The following is an 18,319-nucleotide window of genomic DNA, read 5'->3' as shown; positions in this document are numbered from 1 at the left end:
TTTTTTCCCCATAATACAGATTTCTTTACAAATAGACTGTATGAATAGAGGAACCATACCTTTTGCTAGACACATTATATGACTATGGAATCATTTGAATTTTGACTGCAGGAATTTAACATCCATTTTAAAACATACATGCCCTAGTTGGCATGGCTGTCTGCAATGAAGGTATTTCTGCCACTAGAGGGCACAGTACCCAGGGCAGAGAATCTGTCTGCTGTCTGGCTTAGGTTTATTGTTCATTACAGGAGAATAGTGCCTCACGTTCCCTACCAAGGAACTATCAAGATTTCATTTAATTTAGATTTCAGCGTTTAAATCTCATCTGTTTTATTACCTTATCATATATTTTTTTTTACACATTTTGTCCTTGTTCTTTAGGTACTGACGTACGGGTTTAGTCAAGCATCCTCTTAGTTGTAATAAAGGTGAGTCACTATGGCAATGTTGAGTAATTAAACATTATGTTGGGTGACTTTTAATAATGTAATTAATGAAGCGATATCTCCTCAGTTTGGAGGACAACTGTAGATTACTGAACTGGAAAAAATAGCAAATGTACTGAATTTTGTATTTCCTCTTATTTGTAGTAAGTTAATTATTTTTGTGAAAGGTTTTATTTTGTATCTGTGTACAGTTTTAGTATTTGTGATAGAGACTGCTAGAGTATATTTATCATGATTTATGCTTTTATCATTTTCATGAAAGTTAATTATTTATTTAGAAAAAAGTGACATTTCTCATAGTAGGTCAGAGACAGTGTTTGTGAAACTGCAACCAGAGTGGTGCAGCAGAGATGGAACACTCTGTTCAAATGGACACGTGTACAGTGTACAGACTTCACACACATACTGTATACACTCACATGCTCTATTAATATTCTCTATAAACATTTTATTGGGTTTGCAACTGAACTTCTAGGCAATATTAGTGGACATGAATGCTTAGATTAATAAACAGTAGTTTGCAGTAACATTAAATTACAGTTAAGATTAACAATATATCTGTGACAGACCTGTTAGGGTAACAACTGCACAATGGTACAATGAAAAAATGTCAGAGAAATAGTAGGAGAAGAAGAGGCAAAGGCTAGATGGAGGAAAGTTAGGACCATGGCTTCAGCCAAGGAGAGTTTGAAATGAAATCTGGACTACACAAACTGAAAATGGTACTGGTACAGTAACTGGAGTCTCTATTTTGCCTTTTAGGATGTGTTTATCATGTGTTATACTCACTGTGACAAATAGAGGCCTCTCTCAATTTCAAGGGAAATTCTGTCTACCCTTAAAGCCACAATAGTCTCTGCACAGGCGACATGTCAAAGTGTGCAGTCCTTTAGAAATTAAAACAGGAACAGTAACTGGTGCTTTTGTTCTACTCTTGTACATGTATAATGTTTTTATGCAATAGCGTTGAAAAGTCTATGACTGCAGTCTTGGTGCACAACCTTTCTTCAAGTAAATAAATACAGTTATAAGCAAGTCATAAAATAACTGAATCTTTTATATTTATTGTAAAATTTAAGAATGCAACAAACATAACTTGTATATTGTGATTAAGGCATTCCTAATTTATTAATGCTTATGAAAAACGGGTTTGTTGTGGAAATTCAATTAATAAGTAAATTCTGGTGTGAATAATTTTGAGACAAGAATGTTCAAGAGTGTTTCACCTACAATATATTAGAATTTGTAATCTGTGTCTTAGGTTTTGATAAACATGTCAGATATTGCAGAGCTACTGTTTCCTGAAATATGTATAAACAACTGAAAAAATTGTAATAGCAAAGAATGTCATGTAAAAAGTTGAAGTATATGGCTCCTTCTGCAGAAACATGATGCTTATCCATCACACACACATGTTCAGTATCCTTGGTGTGTCTGCACACTGCTCGGCGTTCCTCACCCTATAATTGCACACCATTCACACTGATCCTAATGTTATTAAAGAGCAATTGCCAAAGAGCAGTCCCATGGTTCACATCACTGTAGAATGATTCCTATGGCTCTCTAAATATCAGTTATTTTGAACTCTATCAAGCTCCATTATATATGATTCATGAATTGGTCCCAAGTACATCTTTGTCTCACTGAGGCTAATAATCCATTTATTAGTTCAGTGTTTTATATTTTGTTACCTATCACTAAGGATTTTTTTCAATGGTTTGTGAGGATTTGTAAAGAATTAGTCTTTACTCTTTTTTTCATTAAATTTTCTTACAATTTTTGAAACTGTTACTGATACAGAGAGAAAATCAGTTTGCTGGTCATTAATTTTCATTCTGATAATATTATTATGTTTAATGAACCAAGATACCCAATATGTTTAGCTTCAATAAATTATTGTAGCATGGCATTAGCACACAAGTATCAGTAACAAAAAAAGTCAGGTGTCTTTTACATTTGTCACTGGTTCACAACATTTTTCACAACAAGTTGGCTCTCATTAACAACCCTTTTACCACTTTTTGTAGGACACTTTATATAATCTCTGAGCTCACATTTCATGATAAACCTTCAGTTTTTTTGGTAAGATATTTAGTAAGACAGAAAATACATTAATATGGGACTCACTGATAGAACTCAATGCACAAACAAGCTATGTCTGTGCTATGTAAAATGAAAAATTTAAATCCTTATTTTCTGTGTAGAATACAATGTAAAGAGGCAGACACAAAATGATTTGACTAAAATGTATAGAGCATTTATTAATGTTTTTATTTTTATGTAGAAATGCCACACATGGCTAGATGCACCTTTTTTTTTTTTGTAAAGAATGAACTGACTATTATTGGCAGCCAATACTCATCTAGTCACACTGGACATGAACATGCATACTCAGACATACACAAAGAGTAACTAACAGTAAAGGCTACTATAAAGCCTGTGTTCAGGGACAAGCATAGACATTTTGAGTGGCTGTTGCTCTAACTTAAAAAAACTCAGATGATAAAAAGTTAATATTGTATACATCATCTAAAGAAGACCATTTAAAAGCTGATTTAGCTAAATTGAGTCATAGGAAATGAAATATATCTCACTCTATCACCCAAAACCAAGTATTTGATTGCACTCATATTTCATATCTCCACCAATGAATATCACAGAATGTCCTGATTACAATAAACATTTCTGTCATTTTCCAGAGACATTTACATTTTACATTTATGGCTTTTAGAAGAGGCTCTTATCCAGAGCGACTTACAAAGTCAACTTACAAAAGAATACATCCTAGCCAGTAGAGTAGAGTCCCATGGAGTCCAATATACCAATGAACTAGAATACTGTAGATTACAGTAACTGTAGATTACTGTAGATTTACAGGGATCAATCATATTCTTCAACTCCTGACTTCCAGCAATCTAACTACATGTCCACTGGAGCCAATTCCTTCCACTCTATTCCAGACAATCACAAGAGATCTGCTTCCTTTCATCTTTGTCATCATCAACAACTCCTTATTTTCTGGATATGTGCTTACTGCATTCAAAACTGCCAGGGTGGTACCAATCCTCAAGAAGGCCACACTTGACAGCTCCAACGTTACCAACTACAGACTGGTATCTCTTCTCTCTTTCCTCTCAAAAGCCCTCAACTGAGCAGTTTATAATCAATTGTCTCTTTTTCTCACCCAGAACCAGCTGCATGATTCCAATCAGTCCGGCTACAAACCTCATAGCAGTGACTGAGAAACGTCATGCTTCTAAAGCTGCCAAACTGTCATCTGTTTTGATTCTTCTAGCCCTGTCAGCAGCCTTTGACACAGTGAACCACAACATTCTTCTCTCTGTTCTCTCCAGGCTTGGTGTGACTGGCTCTACTTGGAGATGGTTTCAGTCCTATCTGGAGGGACGGTCCTATCAGGTGACATGGAGAGGATCCACATCCAAACAGTGGGGACTCTCCACTGGTGTTCCATGAGGCTTAGTATTAGGCCCCCTTCTCTTCTCTTTGTATACTCATTCTCTTGGTGATGTAATATCTTCTCATGGTTCCTCCTACCACTGCTATGCCGATGACACTCAATTATTTCTTTCTTTTCCACCCCCTGAAACACAGGTCTCCAGATGTATCTCAGCATGCTTGACTGACATCGCGTCATGGATGACAGCCCACCACTTGAAGCTCAGCCCCAGTAAAACCATGTTTCTGTTCATCACAGGTATTCCCAACCCTTACCATTACCTCACTGTTTCCTTTGAGAACTCCCTTTTATCAACATCCGAAGCTGCCCATAGGCTGGGCATAACTTTGGACAACCAGTTGTCATTCTCAACTCATGTTTCTAATCTAACCCGGTCTTGCAGATTCCTCCTTTGTAACATAAGAAGGATTCAACCCTTTCTCTCGCAGGAAGCTACCCAGGTGCTTGTGCAGTCTGTTGTGATCTCATAACTAGACTACTGCAACTCACTACTTGCTGGTCTTCTTCTAAGAGCCATCAAACCTCTACAACATGTCCAGAATTCAGCAGCATGACTGGTCTTTAATTTTCCAAAGTTCACACATTACTCCACTGCTGTGCTCCCTTCATTTGTTCACTGTAGCTGCACAAATCAGATTTAAAACCTTGATGCTGGCCTACAAAGCCAAAAATGTACCAGCCCCTTCATACATGAGATCAATGGTCAAAGCCCGATCCATACCTCAAGTACTTTGAACCTCAAGTATAGCTCGGCTTGAAATACCATGCTTCAGGCCTCATGGAAGACAAGCATCGACACTATTTTCTGTCCTGGCTCCAAGATGCAGAGTATTTAAAGGATAACTGACACTGCTCCCACATTTGCTGAATAAATTAGTACTTATTGTAGGGTATTGTTTATTTTGTTTAACAAACTCTAGCACTTATTGTTTATAGCACTTATCATTGTTTAAGATAGACCTTATGTATTTTGTACTTCTAGGTATCAGCATTCATCCCTGTATTCTACAGTATTCTAGTTCATTGGTATGTTCGATTCTAACTTACTGTACTGTATTAGGATATATTCTATGAGTAAATGACAAAGCACTTTTGTAAGTTGCTCTGGATAAGAGTGTCTGCTAAATGCCGTAAATGTAAATGTAAATCAATGCTGATGCCTAGAAGTACAAAATACATAAGATCTATCTTAGACACAGTCATTTAAATATTCAGTGGTCATTTAAATATTCCACGAATAGATGGGTTTTCAGTCTGCATTTGAACAATAATATAAAGAGAGTATTAGGCAAAATGCTATCATTCTTTTCAATCAAACTCCATTTTATTTCTATTGCACTTTAACAGGCATACATGCAATTTACATACAGACATAAAAATTAGAGAAAGATAAGGAAAGGCATCTGTTTTGGAGTGTCAACAAATTAGCTCCAACAACAGCAAGAGTATAAGAACTAGGCTTATTAATATTACTTGTATATGACAAATTATGAGAGGTTTTTGTGTGTGGTTTCCTACCATCTTCATGTATTCCAGCCTGCAAACCCTATTTGTCGCCATACATTTGTGGTACTGCTTGCACCTGTGGGATGGGGCCAGGAACAGGTTTGTGTTTGCTTTTATTTTGCTGGAAGGATTGGAGAAATCAGTCACAGGGCTCACATGAGACAAACTGGCCTTTTGCTTTGATAAAAATACAATGGTTGTGCTACATAGTATTTTGCATAACAGGATTTATGCAATGAATCATGTAAGTGTGAAATGTATATACCCAATTAACAAGACTGGAATTTGTTATGACTGACATTTCATAAGTAAACCACTAAGGTATGTGTTTAGCCAAAAGCACTTTTGCATGTCCATTTTATATGAAAACAATGACAAATGAAATAGTATCATGGCCAACTACATTAATGCTGTGGAGTTTTGAGGCATGATTCTGCAAATGAGGTTAAAGTTTTGGAGGTTCATATAAAAAATTGAGCCCTTGCAAAGAAAAACCACACATCTATTTACTGTTCTTCCACATTCTACAAGTAAAAACAATAATATAAAGCATTAATTCTAAGTTTTATTTTTAAATGCCCACTTGAAGGTAAGATTAAATAAAGCATTAAATAAAGCATAACTGATTACAGAAAAAAGAGGAAACGGATGATATTTTTTTGTTGTTGCAAGGGCTCAGTTAAGAAAAATGGTAAACTAAAAAGCTTTATTTTTAAGAGTAGTCAAATATCATAAAGTATTCTTTCATTCCTTCATTCCACTGTATTCCCTTTATTGGGAAGTGCCCTTATGGACCAGGACATATATCACATAAATAAGAATAAATGTAAATCTAGATCTAGATGGGAATAAATCTAGATGGAACTTCTGTGTTTGCTACTTCTGTTCTAAAAGCTTGTTTGCACCTCTATATTGTTACACTGAGAAGGAGGACGCTATGCCCGAATGCATAAAAGGACTTTTTATTCTCTATTTTCAGAATAAAGGGAAAGCATGTAAATGAAAACCAAACATACTGTCAATAAATACTCAAGGTGTGGAGATGCAGGAGAGAGAAACTCGAGCCATGTTCCATAGCGATGCACAGGCTACCATTACACAGCAGCTGTGTGTGTGTGTGTGTGTGTGTGTGTGTGTGTGTGTGTGTGTGTGTGCGTGTGCATGTGTGTGTGTGTGTGTGTGTGTTCGTTCGCGCATGTGTGTGTGCGTGTATGTATGTGTGTGCGTGCATGTGCGTGCGTGCTTGTATGCGTGTGTGTGTGTATGCATGCGTGTGTGTGTGTGTGTGTGTGTGTGCGTGTGCATGTGTGTGTGTGTGTGTGTGTGTTCGTTCGCGCATGTGTGTGTGCGTGTATGTATGTGTGTGCGTGCATGTGCGTGCGTGCTTGTATGCGTGTGTGTGTGTGTATGCATGCGTGTGTGTGTGTGTATGTGTGTGTGTGTGTGCATGTCCTGGTGCACCGTGACACATACATACTGCATTGATTTTATTCTGCATAGATACTTATGCACACATTCTTTGCATGGATTTATAAACAAGCTTATACATATAAATATATATATTTTTCTCTTGTGCAATTGTTACTGGTTCATTAAGATAAATCTGTTTTTAACTGTCTGCACTAGTGTCTAGTTGATTGTCCATATTAACTATGCATTTGATTCATTTATGTTTTGAAGGCAAAATTTCATAATGAGCAAAGTTAACCGTTTTTAAGTCAATAGCTTGCTTCTACCACACAAAGATGCATTGTGTTGAGCTGCATTATAATGTCTGGATTTTGGTTTAAGGTTTATATAAAAAAATGGATATAAAAGAAATCTATTTTGGTAGTATAATGGGACAACATAATTCAATTTTACAGCTTTGTGCGCTTCTTGAAAAAGCTTTATTTGGTACAAAACAAATTGAATGTATTTGTGGTAAACAGGTAAACTAAAAAGAATCAAACTGGGTGCTCTGTCGGCTTATTAGTTCATTATTCATTGTTTGATGTACTATACAGGGAAAGTATAAACTGAGAAGTTTGAAAGCTCCTCTGTGACGATTGCTAAATGGTTAAGGGTTTTGTGAGGGATGCTGAGTCTTAGTGATCAGACATTCATAACAGCCATGCACTCTGGGCATGGTGTGGGTCCATTAATTATAGTAAGGACCTCCTGGTGCACAGTCTTGGGTCAGAAAATGATTCAAGAGATCAAAGGATTAAAAAAAAAACAAACCAAAAAAACCTCCCCATTGGATCATGAAAAATGTGTTCTGTGCAAAACACAGTAGAAACTATGATTCAAGTCTGGCTTCTTTCTTTTTCCTTTCTTTTAATTACGTGCATTTTCTTCTAACCACTCCTAAAATGAATCACTGGCTCTCTCTGTAAATAGTGTGGGTCTATGTCTGTGAATATGATAGCCCTGAAGTTCCCAGTGTTTTTACCAGATGTAAAGCACTGTGAATCAGCAAATTGTCTGTTCTCTCCTAATACATAACAAAGAAAATACATCCTCAATATGTGGACAGTGTTGATACTCATAACCTCATCTAAAGGAATGATTCTGATTTCTTAAAATGTACTGTCTTGTGGATGAAACAAAGCACACTTTGGAAAGTCCCTGCATTCTCTCTTGGCCCACTTAGTGTTGTGTGAATGGTTCTAGCCTTCACTGAGGAATCCAGGGATTTGTCTGTCACTGCTACTCTAGCCCCAGTCTGACATGAGAAACAGGATGGGTCTGACATGCCCCAATCCACTGACATTGCTGTGATTGTTAAAACACCTGATTTCCTCAGGTTTTTGGGAGCCTTAGAAAAGTGGAAGATTTGCAAGTAGGAGTGTTATATGTTTTATCTACATCCTTCAAATCCTTTTATATATTTTCTTTTGGAGATTTTATGAAACTAATGATGCACTGTGTGCAAGGAACTGTGTGCAGAAGTGACTTTTCCTTTGCCGAGTAGCATTCATATTAAGGGTCTAATTGGGTCTAGGTTTACAGATCCAAAGCTGTACAAATAAATTCAACAGTTCTCTCTGAGGAGCAGTGTTGTGTTGCTGTGGTCCAGAGGGAATTACTTTCTGTGGTCCAGCATCAACCTCAAATCCCCTGCGCGCTTTCTCTAGCACACTCGCTTTATTTTCTCTAAACTGTTCTGGGCTTTGGGATTACTCAACCATCTCAACCATCATCTCCACCTGGGATTATCTGCTTTCTCTCCAGCCTTATTGTTAATTTGCATAACTCCTACTCCAAGAAGTTTTAGTAGGAGAAGGAAGTGAAAGACAAGCATTTATCTTTTGGCCCCTGTGAGAGTTACAAGGGTCCAAACCACACTGAAAATAGGAAGCAATGAGATTTGAGTTAGAAGTGAAATGGTCCATTGGTGTAATTTTATTGTCTTGACGGTTTCTTTGCACATAGTTTGTTATTTATGTCTGCCCATTTGTCTGACAAAAATGTTTAAAGCTGGTTGTCATTTTAGTCATGTTATTCTCTGGGGGCCAATAGAAACTCTATTTAAAGCATATATCAAACAATACATATCAAACTCAACATGAAAATGGGTGATGTTGAGAAGTCTGTCAAAAACTGGAAAATGTGGCAGTAACATAAATAAGTATTCTTTCTCTCGCTTTCTGTGCATCTATCACTGAGCTCTCTCAGCACAGTGTTCAGCATGAGATAGAGGTGTGATTCCAGATGTGCCACTTGTGATTCTGTAGAGAGGGAGTAAATCGAATAACAGGCAGCCTGTATAGCTATGCTTGGAAGGTGAAGTATAGTGTTCACATAAGAAGTCTCATGTAAATCTTCTTAAGCTCAAGGTTAGCGAGTAGATGGTCAACTATACAGTAATGCAGGCCAGGCCACCCTGTTAAATTCAATTACAGGGTGTAAAAACAAAGTCTGCAGACTTCTTCCCAAGAGTGCTCCAACTGTGTTTTCATGTTTACAAAACCTTCCTTTTCCCTGCCTTTTATGTTTTTCATAAAGCCTTAAAAGACCTTATTTTCTATTGCCTTTTAAGAGGTAGAAAGAACAGCTTTTCTAGATTAAGGTTAATTGAGAAAACAATGTTACAAAGCCTGATCTTAGTAATTAGTCTCAGATCCCTAAAAAGCATCATATTCCATTCTGGCTCTAGAGAAAACACTGGTGAATCCTTAAGTTAATTTTAAAAGTTTTGTCTCTGCACCGGAGATCTAATATTTGTTCATTCCACATTGATGGATTTACTGAAATCTGTCTCCAGCTTTATGTGCTTCAAGTTTGGGTGTCACTGAGGGGCTCCTGTGCCTGGAAGGTGGGACTGATTTGGTGCTCCAGAGGTCAGCATCACATCCACAAACAAAACAAACATAGTCCCTAGGCTGAAGCTGGAGCCTTTTAGTTCCACCTCCAGTTGAATTCCATTAGGTGTTTGCAGGAAGAGTGTCTCTGACTTACACTGCCTACACACATTACTCTCCAGATTAAAGGTTCCATGTGGTATGTATTACCAGCAGGTTTAGAATTAGGTTTAGAATTTCTTAACCTCTTCAACTGCAATTCTATTGACTGAATTTTTCTATTCAATAAAAAAATGTATAAATGAAAGCATATTATTTATTATATAAATGTTTAAATGATCACATTATGTATATATGTCTATATACTTACCTGCAAAAAAAAAATAATAATAAAAAAAAAAAAAAAATAATAAAAAAAAAAAAAAAAAAAAATTATATATATATATATATATATATATATATATCTCCTACAAATAAAACAGTGGCTAATATTATACTTAAACACTTCAAAATTCATCCCTTTTAAGTATCCTCCACTAATCTCATACAGATGAGACCAAACATCAAAGACATGCTTGTCAAGAGAAAGATAAACGATTATTCAAATAATGACTGTGGTACAGTAGCCTGCAACTGCTCTTGATGTTGTGCTACATGTAAATTTATTAACACAGCCACTAAAATCTTGACACAAAAGGATCAATTGTCAATAATTTATCTCTTTGCATTGTTAGTTGTTGCTATGGCAGCAATTAAATTAGTTTTCAAAGAAAAAAACACTCAATTACAGTGGAATGAATATTATGATTTAAATATCTACTTTTTCAGATATAAACTGGTTTCTAAACGTAGTAATTCAGAAGCACTTTGCACAGCTTATGAAAGACCTTTGTCCAAAATATCCTGTTTCCATTGTTTTAGGCAGGTGTGAAAAAATGCTGTAAAATAACAATCCTTTCAAACAAACAAATAATAATTGTTTTTGTTTAAAAATCAATTTACAAAATGCAAAGTGACCGAACAAAAGAAAAATCTAAATCAAAATTTAGTATTACTACCCTTTGCCTTCAAACCAGCATCAATTTTTATAGGTACACTTGCACAAAGTCAGGGATTTTGTAAGATTATGGTCAGGTGTATGATCAACCAATTATACCAAACAGGTGCTAATGATCATCAATTTTACATGTCGGTTGAAACACTGAAACATAAACAGCTGTGTAGGAGGCTTAAACCTGGGTGAGGAACAGCCAAACTCTGCTACCAAGGTGAGGTTGTGGAAGACAGTTTCATGTCACAGGTCATACACTATGGCAAGACTGAGCACAGCAACAAGACACAAGGTAGTTATACTGCATCAGCAAAGGCTCTCCAGGACAAAGATTTCAAAAGAGACTGGTGTTTCAAAATGTGCTGTTCAAGTGCTTTTGAAGAAGCACAAAGAAACAGGTAATGTTGAGGATGGTAGATGCAGCGGTTGGCCAAGGAAACTTAATGCAGCAGATGAAAAACACATCAAGCTTATTTCCCTTGGAAATTGGAAGATATCCAGCAATACCATCAGCTCAGAACTGGTAGAAACCAGTGGGACCCAGGTACACCCATCTACTGTCTGAAGAAGTCTGGTCAGAAGTGGCCTTCATGGAAGAGTTTCAGCTAAAAAGCCGAAGCTCCGACTTGGAAACAAGGTCAAGCAACTCAACTTTGCACAAAAACACAGGATCTGGGGTGCAGAAAAATGGCAGCAGGTGCTCTGGACTGATTACTCAAAATATGAAATATTTGGCTGTAGCAGAAGGCACTTTGTTCACCGAAGGGCTGGTGAGCGGTACAATGAGTGTCTGCAGACAACAATGAAGCATGGAGGTGGAGTTTGGGGCTGCATTTTTGCAAATGGATTTGGAGGTTTGGTCAGGATTAATGGTGTCCTCAATACTGAGAAATACAGGCAGATATTTATCCATCATGCAATACCATAAGGGAGGTGTATCATTGGCCCCAAATTTATTCTGCAGCAGGACAATGACCCCAAACATACAACCAATGTCATTTAAGAACTATCTTCAGCATGAAGAACAAGAAGTCCTTGCAGTGATGGTATGGCCCCCAGAGAGCCCTGATCTCAATATCATCGAATATGTCTGGGATTACATGAAGAGACAGAAGGATTTGAGGAAACCTACAGCCACAGAAGATCTGTGGTTAGTTCTCCAAAATGTTTGGAACAACCTACCAGCCGAGTTCCTTCAAAAACTGTGTGCAAGTGCACCTAGAAGAATTGATGCTCTTTTGAAGGCAAAGGGTGGTCACACCAAATATTGATTTTGATTTAGATTTCTCTTCTGTTTGTTCACTGCATTTTGTTAATTGATGAAAATAAACTTTGAATACTTCCATTTTTGAAAGGATTCTTAGTTTACAGCATTCCTTCACACCTGCCGAAAACATTTACGTGTGTGTGCGTGTGTGATTCTAGCCAGGGCTTTATCTTGATAGTATTCTTAATACTGTATATATTGTCACATGATAATATGTATTCGAAAGACAACAAAGCACTTCTGCAGTAAAAGTGAATGTAAATGTAAGTAATAATTGAGTAACAGTGCCCAAATATCCTAAATAGACTTTTATCTAGCTCACTTGTATATTTTAGTTAACATAAAATACCATGAAAGACTCTGTGAGCCTGGCTCTGAACAGAAGCAACATGGCATTGATAAAGAGAGAATTTCTCCAGAGCCTTGTTTAGACTTTGAAGACTTTAAAGTGTATTTATTTGAGGCATAGTGCTCTGGTTTACTGTAGAGGCTATTTTTAACCTGCATCAGGTCTTAGGCATGGCATGTTATCATCTACCAGGACAGCCTTGAACAACCCTGAGTTATCACTGGTTGGAAGAGTGAGAGAGAGAAAAACACCTCTACAAACCTGTGGGGTGTGGCATATATTGCTGAAAATGAAGCTTCATAACAAAAGGAAATCATGCAAATAATCTAAATAAAACAACAGAATATAACAGAATGCAAAAATGTTTCCAGGAAGACCTGGCCACATGCAGAAGTGTGACCACTCAGCTACTGCAGTGAAAAAGAAGGAAAACATGGGAATGATCTTCTTTTCCGTTTTCCTCTCTCCTTGTCTTTCAGTCCTCCGCCTTTTCATCTTCAAAAGGATTCTTGGCTTCAACAGCACACACACGCACACACACACACACTCACACCTTTCTCTCTCTCTCTCTCTCTCTCTCTCTCTCCCCCTGTGGTTTAATTGTTGCATATCTGTGGAGATCATGTGGGAAAATTCACTCAAACACTGGAGAAACATGGATGGACTATCATAGGTGTAGTGGTGTCTACATACAATCATAAACTCCTGATTAGTAATGCAATAATCAAGGAATGTAACAAAAGGGTCTCTTACCATAAACAAACTTGAATCAGTAAGAAAGCAAAAGAGAGATAGAGGGAGACAGTGGGAGAGGGAGAGCTCATTAACCTTTGCATCCTGAAAGTCATGTCTGTTATATAAATGGGCAGTGAGCAGTGAAAAGATGTAGGAGAGCAATTAGGATCACGTGGGGTCTGATAGTAGACACTGAGTGCAGTGTTCCTCAAGGGAACAGCAAAGCCCACACAAAACAAACAATATATGCTTAGATAATCTGTGTGTACCTGAACATATGGGTATTGGTCTGTGAGTGTGAATGTGAATACATGTGTCATGGCCAGTGTGTGACACTATCTGTAATTCCATTATCATATATACCTGGTCGTTCTTTCAGCACAGATGCTTTGAAGTGCAAATATACTTATTCTACAACGTGAAGGGTTTGTATATTTCAGACCCGAGGCTTTCCAGTTGCCGTAGGTGGTGCTGTGAGAACTGCATTTACTTAAATCTTTTAAGTGTGCTTCCAATTCTTTCCACAAGATGGCAATGTTCAGGGTAACCTCTTCTGGAACACAGCTAAAATAAAAGCAGTCAACTTTACCAGTGAAGGCAGTGGTCTCCTAAGACTTTCCAAACTGAATGTTGTTTTCTGTGATGATTTCCCAAGTTCTGCTGAAGTTCTGCCTGACTGACTGGGACCCAGAACTGTGCTAGACAGATGAAGTGTTTGTTACTCTGCTGTGTCCTTGCACAGATCATACCCACCACAAGTCAACCTTGACGCTGACATATCTCTTACCATCTCATTATTCCCTGACAAACTGTGGGGTCGGCTCTATCTATTGGAGTGCTCTTATAAGAGAAATTAAATGTTCCACTGAGGCAAGTCTGGCCACTGATGGACAAAGAAAACACACAGCCACTCAGATCACTATGCTCACAGAGGCCTGGGAGCTGGTTTGGTGGAAGAGGTTGCTGACAGAATTAAACATGAGCTCCAGACCAGCACAAGTGTTGGGCCGTCAATCTCTCTCTCACTCACTCACTCACTCTTAGTTTCTATTTTTCAGAGTGCTTTCTTATGTAGGATGGACCTGTCATGTGTTGGAGTGGATATGCTTGGCTGGTCTGGAACAATTCGAATTGCAGATGGAGAGAAAGAAAAAGGACAATGCAGTTTGACAGACAGAAATTTAGAAATTCAAGCAAAGTTCTCTTGCAACAATCTATAAATGCCCAAATAGTGAAAGACACTCTCTAGCAACTGCTGCTGCACATTATTGATTTCCATCCAGTTATTACAAATTAGGAAACCAAAGCCACTTACTGTTTTATGTTTCTTCCACCCATAACCTTTTAGCTGACAAGTCAAAATGTTTACCTTAATAAGCTAGTCAATATTACTTTCCCTATATTTCATTAGAAACATGGGAAATGATCTAGCCTCTTTCTAAAAGCTGAAAACATAACTCTTCTAGATTTTTTCTCTGACTGTGCTCTGCAACTATATTGCACAGCAGCATCAATACTATCATTGATGTGCTTTTAATTATCTTTATTATATTTCAAACTATTTGTTTGTTTCTTTAATGCTTTAATTCTTTGCATTGCATTTAAATTGTATTTTCTTGTACATTGATCTTGGATACCATGAAAGGTGCTTATAAATAAAATTAATATTATTATTATGGCTTTAATAACCATAGATTAAGGGTGGCTGTGAAGGAGTTTTCAGAAGTAGCAGAATGGCATAGTCAATGACTGTGCATAAGGAGAGCTCAGACTATTTGGGGTAATGCACCATAAAGGTTGATGGGCTGAGGTTGTAGTGTCATTGTGTAATTGTCATTGTGATCTAGATGGAACTGGTGGCACTGAGCATGCATTAATGGTGCCAGTGGCTTTAGACACCATGGAAGCCAGGATGGATCTGCGGTGTTGGGGAATGCTTGCTGATATAATAGGTAAAATACATATGTTGGCACTGAGTACACATTCACAGTGCCAGTGGGGCTGGGTACAGCCTTAGTCACTGGGGAGAACAATAAGCATGGGTTGTGTGTTAATGGCATTGTGCATAAAGCCCATATGGAACTGGTAGCACTGAGCATGCATTAATCGTGTCAGTGGGGCTGGGTACAGCATTGATCAGCAGGGAGGCCAGCTTGGCTTTACGTATACAGAGGTGTGGCTTGGTTTAAAAGTGAGTTTGGAGGGAGGTAGTGCTGGGACTACAGACCTCATAATTGAGTCTCCTGGAGGTTGTGGGTCTAATTAAGTGAAACATGGACAAGAGGAGGTGCCTAGCTTGTAACCCCTGAGAAGAGCGCACAAAGTTGTGATTGCTGAAATGAAGAGAGTAAGCAGTGCCCCATATGAAGGTCAAATGGATTGGCATAAGATATTTTTATATCTTCTTCCAATTCATTAGATTGGCATAAAATCTAAAATTATTCTGTGTATAATTAAATTATTATTATTATTATTATTATTATTATTATTAGTAGTAGTAGTAGTAGTAGTAGTAGTAGTAGTAGTAGTAGTAGTAGTAGTTTTTATTTATTTATTTATTTTAATTATTATTACCAACACATATTTGAAAAAGATTTGTGGAAACCGTTATTTATCTCAATATGGATCATATTTGAGATGACCTTCTTTTTATTTTCCTGGGTTTTGAACTTCGAGACATGCTTGTCTCAACTGTGTCTCTGCTGAAGGAACAGAAGTAAATAAGTGACTGAATAAAATATTGAAAAAAGATGCTTATTGACCATATGACCACAGGGTCATGTGTGAACTTTTGAATGGCATTTGAATAGGTACTCGACTAGTAATCAGAAGGTTACCAGTTCCAGCCCCACCACTGCCAAGTTGACACTGTTGGGCCCCTGATCAAGGTCCTTAACCCTCAAGTTGTATTCAGTCATAATTGTAAGGTGTTTTTTTTTTGGGGGGGTGGGGGGGTGGATAAAAATGTCAGCTAAATGCTGTAAAATGTAAATGTATTTCACAAGGAATCAATACAACACATAAATCTTTGTGTAAAGATCACCTAATATATGCTTTAGAGCTAAACCAAACCTGGTCTAATGCGATCTCCATGTTCTGATTAAGCTAGGTACAAGGCAAAATGCACTTTGTACAGAGCCCGCACTAGCTGACTAAGTGAAAAGCAATTTGTTAAAAGAGCTAAACCCATTTAGCCTCTGGAGAAATGGGTTATGTGCTTTAATTGAAATCTTCTGCACCATTTAAAAGGGGCAAATCATTTTCATTTTCACTGGCTGTTTGGAACTTTGTCAATCACCTTTGAGGCTGCTTCATAATAGAAGAGACATCAGGGCTTTAAATTTGATTTTAATGTTGCCAGTCAAAAAAAAACAAACTGATTTTGACCCAGTAACAATGAATATTATATTGTAATATTTGCCAGTTAGACTCTAAGCAGTTTTACAATTCCAAAAAGTGCATAATTTTGGAAGTAGCATGTGTAAATTGTACACAGAAACAGCTGAAGAAATGATCACTTTCTGGAACAGTCACATTAATCACCTGACCCACAAGCATGTTACTTCTATCCACAGCCAGTGGTAGCAAAGTGAGGCAAATCCTTTTATTAGTCTGTAACTTTTATTTAAGTCACTTAGTGGGTGTTAGAATAGTTGTCTGTTTTTATGAATTGTGGCCCCATTATGAGTTGTTTATTGTGTCACTGGCTTGCTGTGTTTCCATTGTGGTGTTAATGTTCATTGGGTTTTTTTCGTTTTTTTAATGCATCTACGTGTAAAGCAATTTGGTGCTTGGCGCCTCAGCTCAGATCTGCCATGAAGTCATGATTGCAGTATTTCAGCCCTTTCCTCTTCTCTGCCAGTAAATGTTTCAATTTGTTTCAAGTTTTAGGTTTTTTCAAACACCACTGCACTAGATTGGCCAGGAGATAACACACAGATTAAAAGGCTATTTAAAACCATGACTCTGTAATTCTGACATACTGATAAGGGCTGAAAAATCATCCAAAATTTATGCATAAATTTAAATTATGTATTAATTTGTTGGGGTACACATATCTAACTGTAATATCTTTGCCTTGTAGCCATACATGTGGACCAAATTCTTTGATTTATTTATGTAAAAAGTGCCTTGTGGTTTGGTTCATGCATGTGGAAAAAATGTTAAAAGCCAGTACAATAGTCATACCTGGTGGCTGTTTTCAGGGAATATAACAGAACACCGTTCACTGTTACATAACGGCACACTAAACATTTGAACAAGAAATGTTGGACTTACAAGTTCCTGAATTATTTGTGGCATGAAAGCCCCCACTAATCATGGCAAATATTGATGTATAAATAAACATACCTACTATTCATTAATATACCTAGGTATTTTATTTATTTTTCTAAAGTTCCTCTCAGAAGAATGTATCCAGTGGACATTACTCTCTGCCTCTGAGAGATGTTGAGGGGTGGGGGTAACCATAGCAACACAAAATATGTGAAAGGTGTTCTAAGCAGACCAAAAAGAGACTTGCTGTCCCTTACAAATAAAATATATATTATTTTTAAAAAATAATGTATAAAAATGTTGTAGGTATTTTATATTCATAAAATATGATATATATTACAAATATTTATATGCAATTGTTAAATATGATAATCATACAGTATATCCTGAAATTTAATATTTTATCATGTGTGGGATCCTAAGATTTTGTTGTCACAGTATTGTGTGATTCTGGTAGTTGCGAGTGTTGAATTTCATGATCTTAGCTTTTCAAAGTATTGACGTAGTGTGTACAATGAGTGTACAATTACTGTGCTATATATAAAATACCTTCTGTTTTCCATTATATATATTATTGAAAACACTTGAAAATGAAAACATGAGGCAGGGTACATACAAAAAATAAAATTAAATAAATATAAAAGAAGCAATTAAAAGAAGTGAAAATTGTGTTTACATTTTGAGTTTCTTCAAAATGGCCTACTGTTACTTGAACAAGTAAACCATTTAGTGGTTTAGGCAAAGAATTTCCCCAAATTTGTACCTATTTATATACATACAGATGACAAATATGCAAGATAAATGGTAGAGATGGTTCATCTAGCACTCGAGGCAGCGGCACAGCCTGGAATCTCTCTGTTATTGACAGTATGTCAGACTTTAAGGGTTTATTTGAAATGAGGGAACATAGTGGGAAGACAAAT

This window comes from Electrophorus electricus, chromosome 26, assembly GCF_013358815.1.
Source record: "Electrophorus electricus isolate fEleEle1 chromosome 26, fEleEle1.pri, whole genome shotgun sequence".
In the NCBI taxonomy this organism is placed as follows: domain Eukaryota; kingdom Metazoa; phylum Chordata; class Actinopteri; order Gymnotiformes; family Gymnotidae; genus Electrophorus; species Electrophorus electricus.
This window is presented reverse-complemented; position numbering follows the sequence as displayed.